Here is a 12,628-nt window from a genome sequence, read left to right on the forward strand (position 1 = left end):
GTGGATTTGGGGGAGTTTTAGCAGTAGGTAATGTGCAGTATGATGAAGGAATCATCACTGCACTTATTGAGAGATGGCGTCCAGAGACGCATACATTTCATATGCGAACTGGCGAATGTACCATCACACTGCAGGATGTCGAGGTGTTATATGGCATTCTCGTGGATGGCCACCCATTGGTGCAGAGAAATGTTAAAAATATAACTAAATCAATGTGGTAGGAATTGATGTACGACCTTACTGGTTGGTTGCCCAGAGAAGAAGCAATTATAGGTAATAGCTTGTTGGTAATAACACAATTATCTAATCATTTGGAAACCTTGATTGCCAGGAATGATATTATTGATAAACACACTGATGAGGCTGAGGTACAAAAGAGGGTCAGGTTGTACCTGCTTTGGTTGATTGGTGGCACTATATTCCCTGATAATACTGGTTCAAACCTTAGTTTACACTTTTTGCTTGACAAAATAGACCTTGATGCAATAGGCGGGAAAGCTTGGGGAGCAGCAGCATTATCATACTTGTACAATTGTTTATGCCGTGCTTCGATGGCTAATAGCCGTTATGTTTGTGGATTTATTGCTTTGTTACAGGTACGTGAATTTCAATAATATATTGCTCTACTTCAGTAGAACTAAGAGATCAAGCAGCATTCTTATAACCACCATTACCCAAATTTTGAAAAATGAAATTAGGAATCGAAAGTTGAGCTTTATTATAAACACGAAATGTACCACTATATATAATGCAATCTGGATTATTAATATTTGTGTATAATTCTAAATGTCAGCTAACCATATTTCCTTGAGTTGTCACGCTAACAATTTAAAAGTATTGCTTGATACACATTTAAATAGTCAACTTCTCTGCTATCTTTTAAATAATATTTTCGATTTCCTAGTGTTATAATTTGTATAATAAATCATTAAAAATTATAATATTGTCGAATAGCTTGCACGACAATATTGGCGCATTATCGGAACCCAACCATAACAACACAATTTTCATGTGTATTTTCGGGTTATTTTATATTATTCAAAAAATATTTATATATTTAAATTTACTTATACAGGTTTGGACTTGGGAGCGAATAATCCCGATGCAGCCATTAGTTCGTCCCCCAAGAGTAAACGAACGAGATATTGTATTTGCACAGAAGTGTACTTGTCGTGGAGTTCATGAAAGCGAGACACGAGCTGTGCTAGTAATTTGTAGGGATGTTTTAGACAACCTAACTGATGATCAGGTATTTTTCCTTTTAATTTTTTTTGATAAGAAATGTGAAAAATATAACAACAATAGAGTTTTTATAGATTTGTTCATTTTTTGCTAACTCGTACTATGATAATGGGTTGATTTTGTTTTAATTTGTTATAGCTAATTTGCTACAACTTGCTACTGGTTGTGATATTTTTTAGATCCCATTCCTTTTTTAGCATAATTAGTATTTTGTCTAGGTTTGTTTTAATGGCTAGAAGGTTACTAAACTATTTCATTTTGTTTTTATTTCCATCAAAATTCATTATGGAATTTTCAAGTTAGCCTGTTCTTGTTATGCTTTGGAACTGAATAAAAAAGAAAGTGCTCCTAGCAAGGATTTCTTCATGATACGCTTTCTACTATTGAGTATTTTTTATTCTTCATTTGCACGGTTTGGAAATGATGAAATTTTGTGTGTTTAGATGGAAGGAAATTGCTTGAATGTTCTAATCTTTACTTAACTGAAAATGCATAATGGATGTTTGTTGTAATGAGAAAATTTATAATTTGTATTATAAATTATAAATGACTGTATAATATTTTTGCTATCATAGTTTGTGTGGGAGCCTTATACAGAGGCCATCAATGATGGACTTCCGGAGTGGTGCCGACGTGGTCAAGACATTTGGATGGTGCAGTTGCCACTAATTTGTGGGATCTACCGAGAGTGGCACATGGCGGGTCGGGTCAACAGACAATTTGGTAAGGAGCAGTCTGTTCCGGGACCAATCCCCCCACATAGACCATTTCATTTTTCACTGGACAGGCGATTTAAGATAAGTCAGAAGATGGGGGGAAAATTTGAGGAAGCTGAATATTTGTGGGAACGCCGTCGGGAACTAATAGTTGAAGCTCCATATACTACTGTAGCTCCCGGATCAGATTCTGAATATTTTAAATGGTACCGGAGGTACTCCCAGACCGGATTCTGAATATTTTAAATGATACCGGAGGTACTCCCGCACCTTGATAGGAAATCTAGAACGTACCGTGGATAGAGGATACCAACACCTCGCAGGGAGGCACGAAGCACTGGTACGTAACTTTGGGTGCATGTTAAGTTAAATAGACAATTAATGATGTACTATATAGTTTTCTAACATTAGAGTAGAAACAAAATTACTGGTAGTACTAAACTACTAATTAATATATCTTGAAAAATAGTCTAAGAATTTGACCTACTACACTCATCCAATGCCAGTATTCAGGCAAATTTACCATGAAAATCTTAACCTAGGTGCTTCAATTTTTATACTTTATCTCTTTCGTTATTTAGCAAAAATGCTGTATAATAATAAATTGACCATGATTATGAAAGTAATTGACCAAAAAAAAAAAAAAAATAATATATATATATATATATATATATATATATATATATATATATATATATATATCCTATTTCATTGGTATATGAATGAAATACAAAAAAAAAAAAAACCAATTTCATTTTTATATGAACGAAATAATTTTTTTTTTATCCTATTTCGTTTTTTAATACACGAAATGCAAAAATAAATAAATATATAATTTCCTATTTCGTTGGTATAACAACGAAATACAAAAAAAAAATAATATATATTTTATCCTATTTCGTTGATCTACCAACGAAATGCAAAATATATATATATATATATATATATTCCAATTTCTTTTTTAGATGAAGGAAATAAAAAAAAATCATATTTCGTTTTTTTATTCACGAAATACAAAAAAAAAAAAAAACTATTTCGTTCATTAATTCACGAAATGCAAAAAAAAAAAAAAAACAGTTTCGTTCATTAATTTCACGAAATGCAAAAAAAAAATATATATATATATATATATATTTTTTCCAATTTCGTTTTTATATGAACGAAATAAAAAAAAATTATCCTATTTCGTTTTTTAATAAACGAAATGCCAAAAAAAAATAAAAAAAATTATAATTTCCTATTTCGTTGGTACATCAACGAAATACAATATATATATATATATATATATATATATATATATATATATATATATATATATTCCAATTTCGTTTTTAGATGAACGAAATAAAAAAAAATCATATTTAGTTTTTTTATTCACGAAATACAAAAAAAAAAAAAAAAACTATTTCTTTCATTAATTCACGAAATGCAAAAAAAAAATAAAAAAATTGTTACATTTCGCTTCATGTGTAGCAAAATACAACTAATTACTTCGGCACCGGAACAGTGTTGTGTGGGTATTTGGTTATCCAACGAAATACCCATTTTGGTATAAAAAAAAAACATACTATTTTGGGCTAATGGTTGCAAAAATAAGTCATTTTGGCTCCGGACTCGAACTCACACTCATATTATGTAGTATTAGTTTGTCAACCCTAACTTCAAGACTTCAAAAACCAAAACACTGATATTAATTGTGTTATTACTTTAATTATGCGCAAGAACGCGACGCTTGTGCTGCTGTTATCAGCTTATCGATGTCTTTAACGCAAGACTTATAGTCTCATTAATTTTGTCCGTTCAAGTCGAAATTCATGTAGTCCCATCTCCACTTTTTATTGAGGGGGATGGATGTTCATGGACATATTTATTTTGGGTAAAAATCATTTTAGTCCTCCAATTTTACTTTAAAAATCAAAGACCTCCCCCAACATTGAACAATCGACATTTTCATCCCCTTATCTAAACTTCCGTACATTGATCGGTAATTTTATATTATTTGACTGTCATCAAAGGGTTAAAAGGGAATTTTGCTTATATTTTTAATTAATTAGTTAGTACCCTAATTAATAATATATAAATTTCACATAGTTTCCTCAATTAATTAATTCTAACACTTTATGCGGTCTTCAATTTTTCTCCATAACCTATGTCATTCTTCGTATTTTCAGAGGACCTTTCAAACTCTGATAAACAATTATTCTCCGGAAATATGAAGGTTACAAGGGTTTGAAAGGTTCTTCGGAAATATGAAGAACTGCTCTGGCTATGGGGAAAAATTGAAGACGGTAGAAAGCGTTAGAATTAATTAACGGAGGAAACTGTGAATTTTTTTTTATATTATTAATTAGGGTACTCACTAATAATAAAAAAAAATAAGTGAAATTCCCTTTTACCCCTTTGATGATCGGTCAAATAATATAAAGTTACCGGTCAATGGCCGAATAGGTTGAGATAAGAGGATGAAAATGTCGATTGTTCAATGTTGGGGGAGCTCTTTGATATTTAAAGTAAAGTTGGAGGACTAAAATGATTTTTACCCTATTTATTTTTCTAGACATATTTATTATATTGTATATATTTGTTGCAACTTGTAACTCTTCTATTAAAAGAAGAAATAAGTTATACTCCACATCAAAACCATAAAGAATTGTGATCTACTAGTGCAATTTAACGGGTAATAACATGTTTTTTTCTTCATATTATTATAGCAGGTTTGACATTGAGAGTCACATGTTATTATAAATCAACTTAATTTAGCAATATAAAAATTATTTATAGAGTCGGTGTACAAGACATAAAACTCTAAATATACAAATAACGCATCGATGAGTCAAAAATTATCCCGGCTGTCCAAGTACTCTCAAAATAATTCTTTTCTTTTTTCCTGTTCAAAGTAAGTACTAATAGAAATCTTAAAATTCGGATCTAAAACGGACTCTGTGTACGTGTTCTGTAATGTTTTCTTGTATTGAATCTCAGCTACCAACTCAAATAACATGAAGCTCGTTGAACATTAAGGACAATTCGTACAACCCCACGCTTAGCCAACTATACTTAGATTCTGATTATCTTAATACTATATTTTATTATGCAACTAATTTAAGGCCAGCCATTAGGACATTTCGTACTTCGCCTCAATCCCCGGAAAGGTAGACATAAATTGCTCAATTGGAGTGTTTGGTCCTGTTGGTATTCTAACAAATACTAGAAGCTAACTATCTAGCTTATCAGTATTTTAATACCGCGTGTAAACTGCCTCATGAATTATGACGCGTACTACTAACAATTTAAAAAATGGCAACTACACAGATTCCTTAGTGGCTAGCTTTTTCTCATGTTAAAATTCAAATACTGTCCCCAATGTGTTGACTGAGACTATTATGTAACTAGAACTTTAAACGAGAGATTAATAAAATAACCGCCACAATAATGCAGCCGGCCGGCCAGCTTACAACTAAAACTATCACAATGCTAAATAATCGTTGGTACACATATGTTCAAACATTGGATTCATCTTAAACTAATATTTTTTTGCACTGAATATAAACATATTATGTAGGTGAAAGTTTATTAAATATAACAAACATTAGATTCGAACCCATAATTTTAAAAATAACAATAATGAATTATGTGCTAATTAGAATCTTAAACATTTTGATAACCCGAACTTCAGAGTCATTTACAACTTTGCTAGTAGCAGAAAAGAAGACCAAACAAAAATTAAACTATTGCTCATTCTCCTATTCCTCAGTTACACATTCATTCTAGCTATAACATCTTCTATCCGTCCCTATCTTTAAATCTCTGTCTTCTATGTATTATATGTACAACTCTAGCATGGCATTCCTGTTGGATTGATTTGCACACCACCTGAGGCCTGGGTACTTTGTGATTCCATAATGCATCATTCCTTGTCATCCATATATGATAGACCATTATTGCCTAGAGTACTTTTTGCAATAATAATCAATACTATAGCAATAAAATTAAATTCTTTGGCAATAAAAAAATCATTTGTCAACAGTAAAATTAAATTGTTACCAAATATAAAAAAATTTATTGCGATTTTTATATACTTTCTTGTAGTGCCAGTGTCCAGAGGAATTTCCTACTCAGTCTCCCTTGGACTTTCCTAGCTATTCTTGTCCAGATTCCAGTCAAATCCATATTCTGCGTACTTATTTGGACCCACTGCAATAGGAAAGTAATACAAGCAGCTTTGGAGAATTCACATTGAAAGAATAAATGATCTGCGGTTTCAGCTTGCCTATCACATAGCAAACAATTTTTTTCTTGAGTTAATTAACCAATTAGAGGCATCTTTCATAGTTGAGGAACGACATTTAGTGAAAGGTGCTCCTTGAATGTCATGTGATTATGTAAATCAGACTGGACTACATGGACATTAATTAGGTTTTTGTTTTAGTTAATTCCCTCAACGATAAAAGGAAGAGCCTAGGCATGTACCTAACCCACATTTTGAATTAACAAAGCCTATATATACTATATTGGAATTATTTTCTTTAGTGGAAGTGTTTGTTAGAGCAAAGATAAATTAAAGAAAAATCTAGGATGAAATTAGCTGACACTTGGCACGGAGGATAACAGAAATTGGATTAGTTTTGGTACAACACGAAAAACACTTCCTTAAATCAACACGATAAAAATAAAGATAGCAAGAAACAAAAATATATCACCATATTTTTATCCATCCACCAGTCTCACAAGGAAGTCTTTCACTATTTTATTATATTATCTTAATTCGTCATTTAAGTTTTATTGATAGGAGCCTTTATACTTTAAAGTTTCCAATGTGCCCTGTCCCCTGTAGTCTCAACAGAAGACATTTAAAGTGAATAATTTAGGAAATTAATGGGTTCGTTAAACTATAACTCCATCTTTTTTCAAAGTAAACTATATATACTTTTTCTATTGAAGATAAAAAGAGTAGTTGTAGAATTTGGTGGTCTATCTTGTCTTAGAAAAGAAAGTAAATGAAAAATAATAATGTTCCCAACATACACGTAAACATATTTCTTCTCCATTTGAAGCACATCTTTGTATAATTTCTGGAAAGACATTCATGCCAATACCTAGCTTATCCAAAAGCCTCAATTTAATGGATTTACTGATATGATATTATAGATATTTTATATTTGCAATATATTCTAACCTATTATAACAGGTACCCTGCTATAATTTTTCAGGTTGCTGATTCAAATATATTTATATATGCAAGCTTAAATGTCATTCATTATGTGATCTAACAGAGTTAAAATTCTTTACACTATCCAAATATAAAAGTCAAGCTCTAGTTTAATTTTCAACAGTCAAAAAAAGGGTGAAGAAGAAAAAGAGGAAACTATTGTTAGACCTTTTAGGCTTGTTTTCTTGGTTAGGTATTTATGGAAAAATGGCTGTGTCGACCGTGACTTCTGGACCAATATTTCCAAAAGCAATAGTGGAACATGTCAAAGGCAAAGTAGCGTTGTGGATGTTCAAGTATAATTGGTACAAGGAACTTTAATTTGGCTTTAGTTCCTGACCAAACTTGTAGTCGATTAATTACATGCACTTTGTTCTACCACGTCCCTATCGTGTTATCAACTTTGTCTAGACCAAGTGACTATGATATTTAGAGTTGTTTAGCAAATTGCGTCATTAGCTCGTTGTGTGTCCTCCAATTAGGATATCCTACCACTTGGTTAGGTGTAAATGCTTTGTCAACTAATTGTCATTGGTTATTTTAATTAAAATGCTTTCTAACTTAATTTTTACCTACACTCTTTGAACTTCTAAAATAATGTAATTAAGAGTAGTATACGCCAAAGACCGTTGAATTTTCGCCTATAGCATGGCCTGGCCTCCAATAGATAGATATGTCATTTGTTTTTTATTTTGTCGTCATGCTTTTTTCTTTTCTTTTTTTCTTTTTAGAATATCATTCAATGATAAATCAAAATGGTTAATTATTTCTCATTTTTAATGTGTCTAGGACCTAATCACGTGTTAGGAAGATGAACATCGTACACAACTCAATCATAAAATTTAGCTCAAAAAATTTATATAATATTTTAAACAGAGATTAAAAGATGAGGATTACCAAAATATACAAGGATGAGATAATAACCCCACAATCAATGAATATGAGACAAATCTAATGCCCCATTGCACGCCCAAACCACTACATGTTACACATCGATAACATAATATGAGACCCTACACTAGAAAATTAATAATATGGATGGTCTGACTCTTAATACCAAGGTATGAAAATGAATATTTGACCTAATTCAACTTCAAAATTAGCTCAAGAGATAGGAGGTGAGAACTATTTATAACCATATGACGAGATTACAATTTATATATATATTCTCGATCCAGCAATGTGAGACTCTAACATCATCAATAATTTCTATTAAAAAAGAAAAGAAATGGCCATTACCTTATCATCAACTATTTTTAAGAAAAAACCTCTGAGATCATTATTGTTAGACTGATAACTCATTGCGCACTTATATTAATAGTTGTAATACCTAATTATTTATATATCTGCCACACGAAACTATGCTAATTACAGCGAAGAAGGAAAAGTATTAAGCCTAAATAATTGTGTTTAGTACGACTACGTGATTAAGACCCGAAACAAAGTCGGTTGCAATTGTAACCAACAGTTAGGTGTGTTGACCCAAAAAAAAAATCCACTTGACTCAAATGACTTAACGTAACAAATTTAGAGACTAGCCAATTGGCTAAAAGGTGGACGAAACAAGCAGCGTAGTGAATCATATCGATCTGGACTATGAAAACATATTAATGGTCGGTTCAACATTTCGCCGACCAGGTAGATAAATTACATTCTGTTTGAACCATACACATGATTAATTGAAGTTTCTAAAAGAAAACAATCCTATTTGATCTTTTATAGAGGTGACGTCTTTATCTACTCATGCGCAACTCAATTATTTCATTAGATACGAATTACCTCCCTTCAACACCAACAAATGTATTGCCAGTAGCATGCACATAATTTTTCATAAGCACTGACAAAATAATTAAGGTTTCAACTTTGCTTAAACATCCCGTTCCAAAATGAGTTTAAACTACTTTTTGACTAATTTTGTTACAAAAATGGGTTGTGGGATACTGATTAGTTTTGGGTCTTCTAGGTCAAGGGAGCCCTTCCTGACAAGCAGTGCCATTTATATTTTTTTTTAACTAATACTCCCTCCGTTTCAATTTATGTGAACCTTTTCGGAGTACGAGACTCAAACTTTATAATTTTGACCGTAAATTTTGACATAGATATTTCAAGTTTGTAAAACTAAAATTTATATATCTGAAAACTACAGAAAAGTACTATAAGTCATGATAATTGATAATTCAATTAATTTTGAAAAAATGTAAGAAAAACGTAGTCAAAGAACCACCTCGTAGACTCCCCAAATAGTAATGGGTTCACATAAATTGAAACAGATGGAGTATATATTTTTCTTATTACTTATATACAAATATTTTAAATTTTCAACGAAATGGTGTCGAATGACACTGCTTCGTATACGTAATGTATGTTCGCCCTTGGGCATTGTAACTCTACACACGGGTTAAGCAAAATGTAATGTACGTTCTCCAGCCTTGGGCATGGTAACTCTACACACGGGTTAAGCTACACACGGGTTAAGCAAATGTAGTTATCAGTTATCTCGAACTTTTATATATATATATATATATATATATATATATATATATGTATAATTTTGTGCACCAAGACTTAGATGGATTAAAATTTCTATAACGTGGGATATAAAAACTTAGATTCCTGAAAAAATGAAGCAGCAAAAAAGCTAATGATGGACAAGGAAGAATTGACAACAAGCTGTACGTGATAAAACGTGGAGAATAAGGGGAAGACAAATGGGAAGCTTCAGAGAGGAATGGGGCTGTGGTGGTTGAATTAAGTTGTGGTAGATTTTGCTCTATCATCTTTTTTCCAAGTCAAAATAGTGTATTGTCTACGCACTGCACGTGAAGGATAACTCAATTTTTTGGACAGTCCCCAAAAAAAGCCGTCAAGGAAACATCATCCCTCTATCCTTCGTCAATCTTCGCGTGTTTGTAACTTTAATTTGCTAGTAATTCCAACCGCTAGAATAGTCTTTCTTCTTCTTCTTTACTTTCCCCTTTTGATGACGTTGGAGACTTTATAAGCTTTTCTATAGTTGCTCTTACACTTTTGACATGGGAGGCATGATATCTTTCTTACATAATTTGCATGTGCGATTAAGTTCTAATGTGGGAGATATTATATATTTCCAACATTGTTTTGTACGTGTTACCGTTAAATTTTAAGTTCACCCTTGTAGTCGATCAAGTTCTAATATGAAAAATACTAATATACATAACATTTTTCGGTGATGAAACCAAGAATTACAATAAGAAAAAAAAATCAGCATACAGCATTTAAAAAGGGATTCGACAATATGTATATACATACAAAAAAATGTTTTTACCTTATTTATGTATAATTATTCAACAAAGCGAAATCAACTGAACCTCTACCAAATAGCTAGTTCCACCCGCGGCATGTTACCACATGTGTAAACCAACATGGCTTATAATTTATAATGAATTAATATAAACACAATAACGACTAGAAATAGGAAAAAGAAATTAAAGCAATTTTAGAGAAACTAGCTTAAGTTCTTTAAAGTTTATACTGTGGAATATGCAAAGTATATCTTCGCAGGGTGAAAGTCAAAGTGAAAATATGAACAAAACCAGAAATTGCAAAAGTAGAAGATAGACAAAAAAGGATGATGTAAGGATACCGTTAAGAGTACTAGTGGTGGTATGTGCCTTGTTAGGCTACTATTGTTTGTTTTAGGTCAAGTCTACGCTAGTTTTTGCTAAAAGTTGTGCTTCCTTAAGATATTTGTATACTTTTATATGTAGATTATTTTCCCTTTACTTTCAATGAGAGAACTTTTGTACGCACCAAACATTTGGGGGTGTGTAGGGGGTTGGGGTTTGGGCGTGAGAGACGGAGCAAAGCACAAGGGCTGGCCTACGTGAATATCATTTTTATGCTGGCATTTAGATTTTATCTTTATTTTAATAGTTGAGGAAAAATGGCTTTTAGAAAATTACTCTTTCAAATAATATTAGATTCGGATCTAATGTCTTCCAGTATATTTCTCAGCCTTATAGGCAAAACATTAGACTGTCCTCTACCATTACAATAACTTTTAAAATTTCAAACAGTAACCCAATGTTTTGCTCATAAAATTTTCAATTTGTTTAAGATAAATCTTTAACTTGTTATCTAAAATTATAATAAAACAAGTGATCATTTACTACTAGTCAACATGTATCCCAAAAAGCGACAGGTGAAAATTTCTACCATATAGAAGCACGGGTTTGGAGGACAGGATCGTCGTCCAATTTCGAGTTCGGAACCAAAATGCCTTAAAAAAAATATTTTGAACCAAAATACCCCAACAAAAAAAAAAGTTACTAAAGTATCTTTAGCGCAGTATTTTACTGCGCTATAGCACTTGACGGAGACAGAGCCGTTAAGTGCTATAACGCAGTATTTTACTGCGCTATACAAAAGTTTCTCTCACCTATAACGCAGTAAAATACTGCATTATAAGAGTCCGCCATTTACAACAACATCACATTTTCACTCCTCTTTACGTAGTTTATCTTTTTTATGTAGTTTAGTCGTATATTAATCATGCTTTGAGATTCCGGAACTTCAATATTTTATATAGAACTCTAGTTATATTTGTACAATTAATAAAACAGACTCAACACATCAAGAATACGCAATACTTTGGATTGTCATTTTAGTGGTTGAAAAGTGCTCGAAGTCCTTTTTTATTTGAAGACTTGTAGTTATTAGCTTTAAGTTATTTATCTTTTAGGGTTTCGTCTTAGTTTTAAATTAATGCTTAACTTTATTTCGAATGTGTCACGTTTTTTTTATTATCAATTTAGGATGTGAAACTATAAACAATAATAAAAACTAAGATAATATTTATAAATATGCAAAAAATAGATAATATTTACGATAAATTGTACAACACTAATGTATATACACTATCGAGGATGGGTCCCACATGTAGTATGCCGGAGACTATCCCTAGGCCTAAGGATCATACCATCCCCACCGCCCTCGCCATCGTCTTCATCGCCCTTTTTCCTCTTAATAACCGGGCGCTCCAAGTCATGATCATCTTCTCTTCCCCTAGCCCTTGCGCCTTTAACTAGAACGTGCTTCTTCTTGGGATCTAGTCCCGCTGGCACGCTCAGAACTTCTAGCTGCGCTGGGTCTGGAAACTCGACCTCTTTTTCGTTGGAAGTCGCCACCGCAGGCGCCGAAGGATGAACCTGAAAAGTATATAAATATTAGTACCATTTCTTATTTATATTGAATACATTAGCGTTATTTATTTAATCAAACATGTGTGTCAACGGGCGCCTGAGTAGGCTCCTGAGATGGGTCTGTAGGCTCCTGAGATGGGTGTGGCGGTGAATATGAGGTAGTCTCCTGGACGACTTGTTGTTCGAAGTCCAAGTAAAGGTTATAAAAATTAAATAAATATTTACCTTATATTGAATAAAATTAGTTTTAAGTAAAAAACTTACATGCGCCTCGGTAATCT

Source organism: Lycium barbarum, chromosome 6 (genome assembly GCF_019175385.1).
Source record: "Lycium barbarum isolate Lr01 chromosome 6, ASM1917538v2, whole genome shotgun sequence".
Lineage (NCBI taxonomy): Eukaryota > Viridiplantae > Streptophyta > Magnoliopsida > Solanales > Solanaceae > Lycium > Lycium barbarum.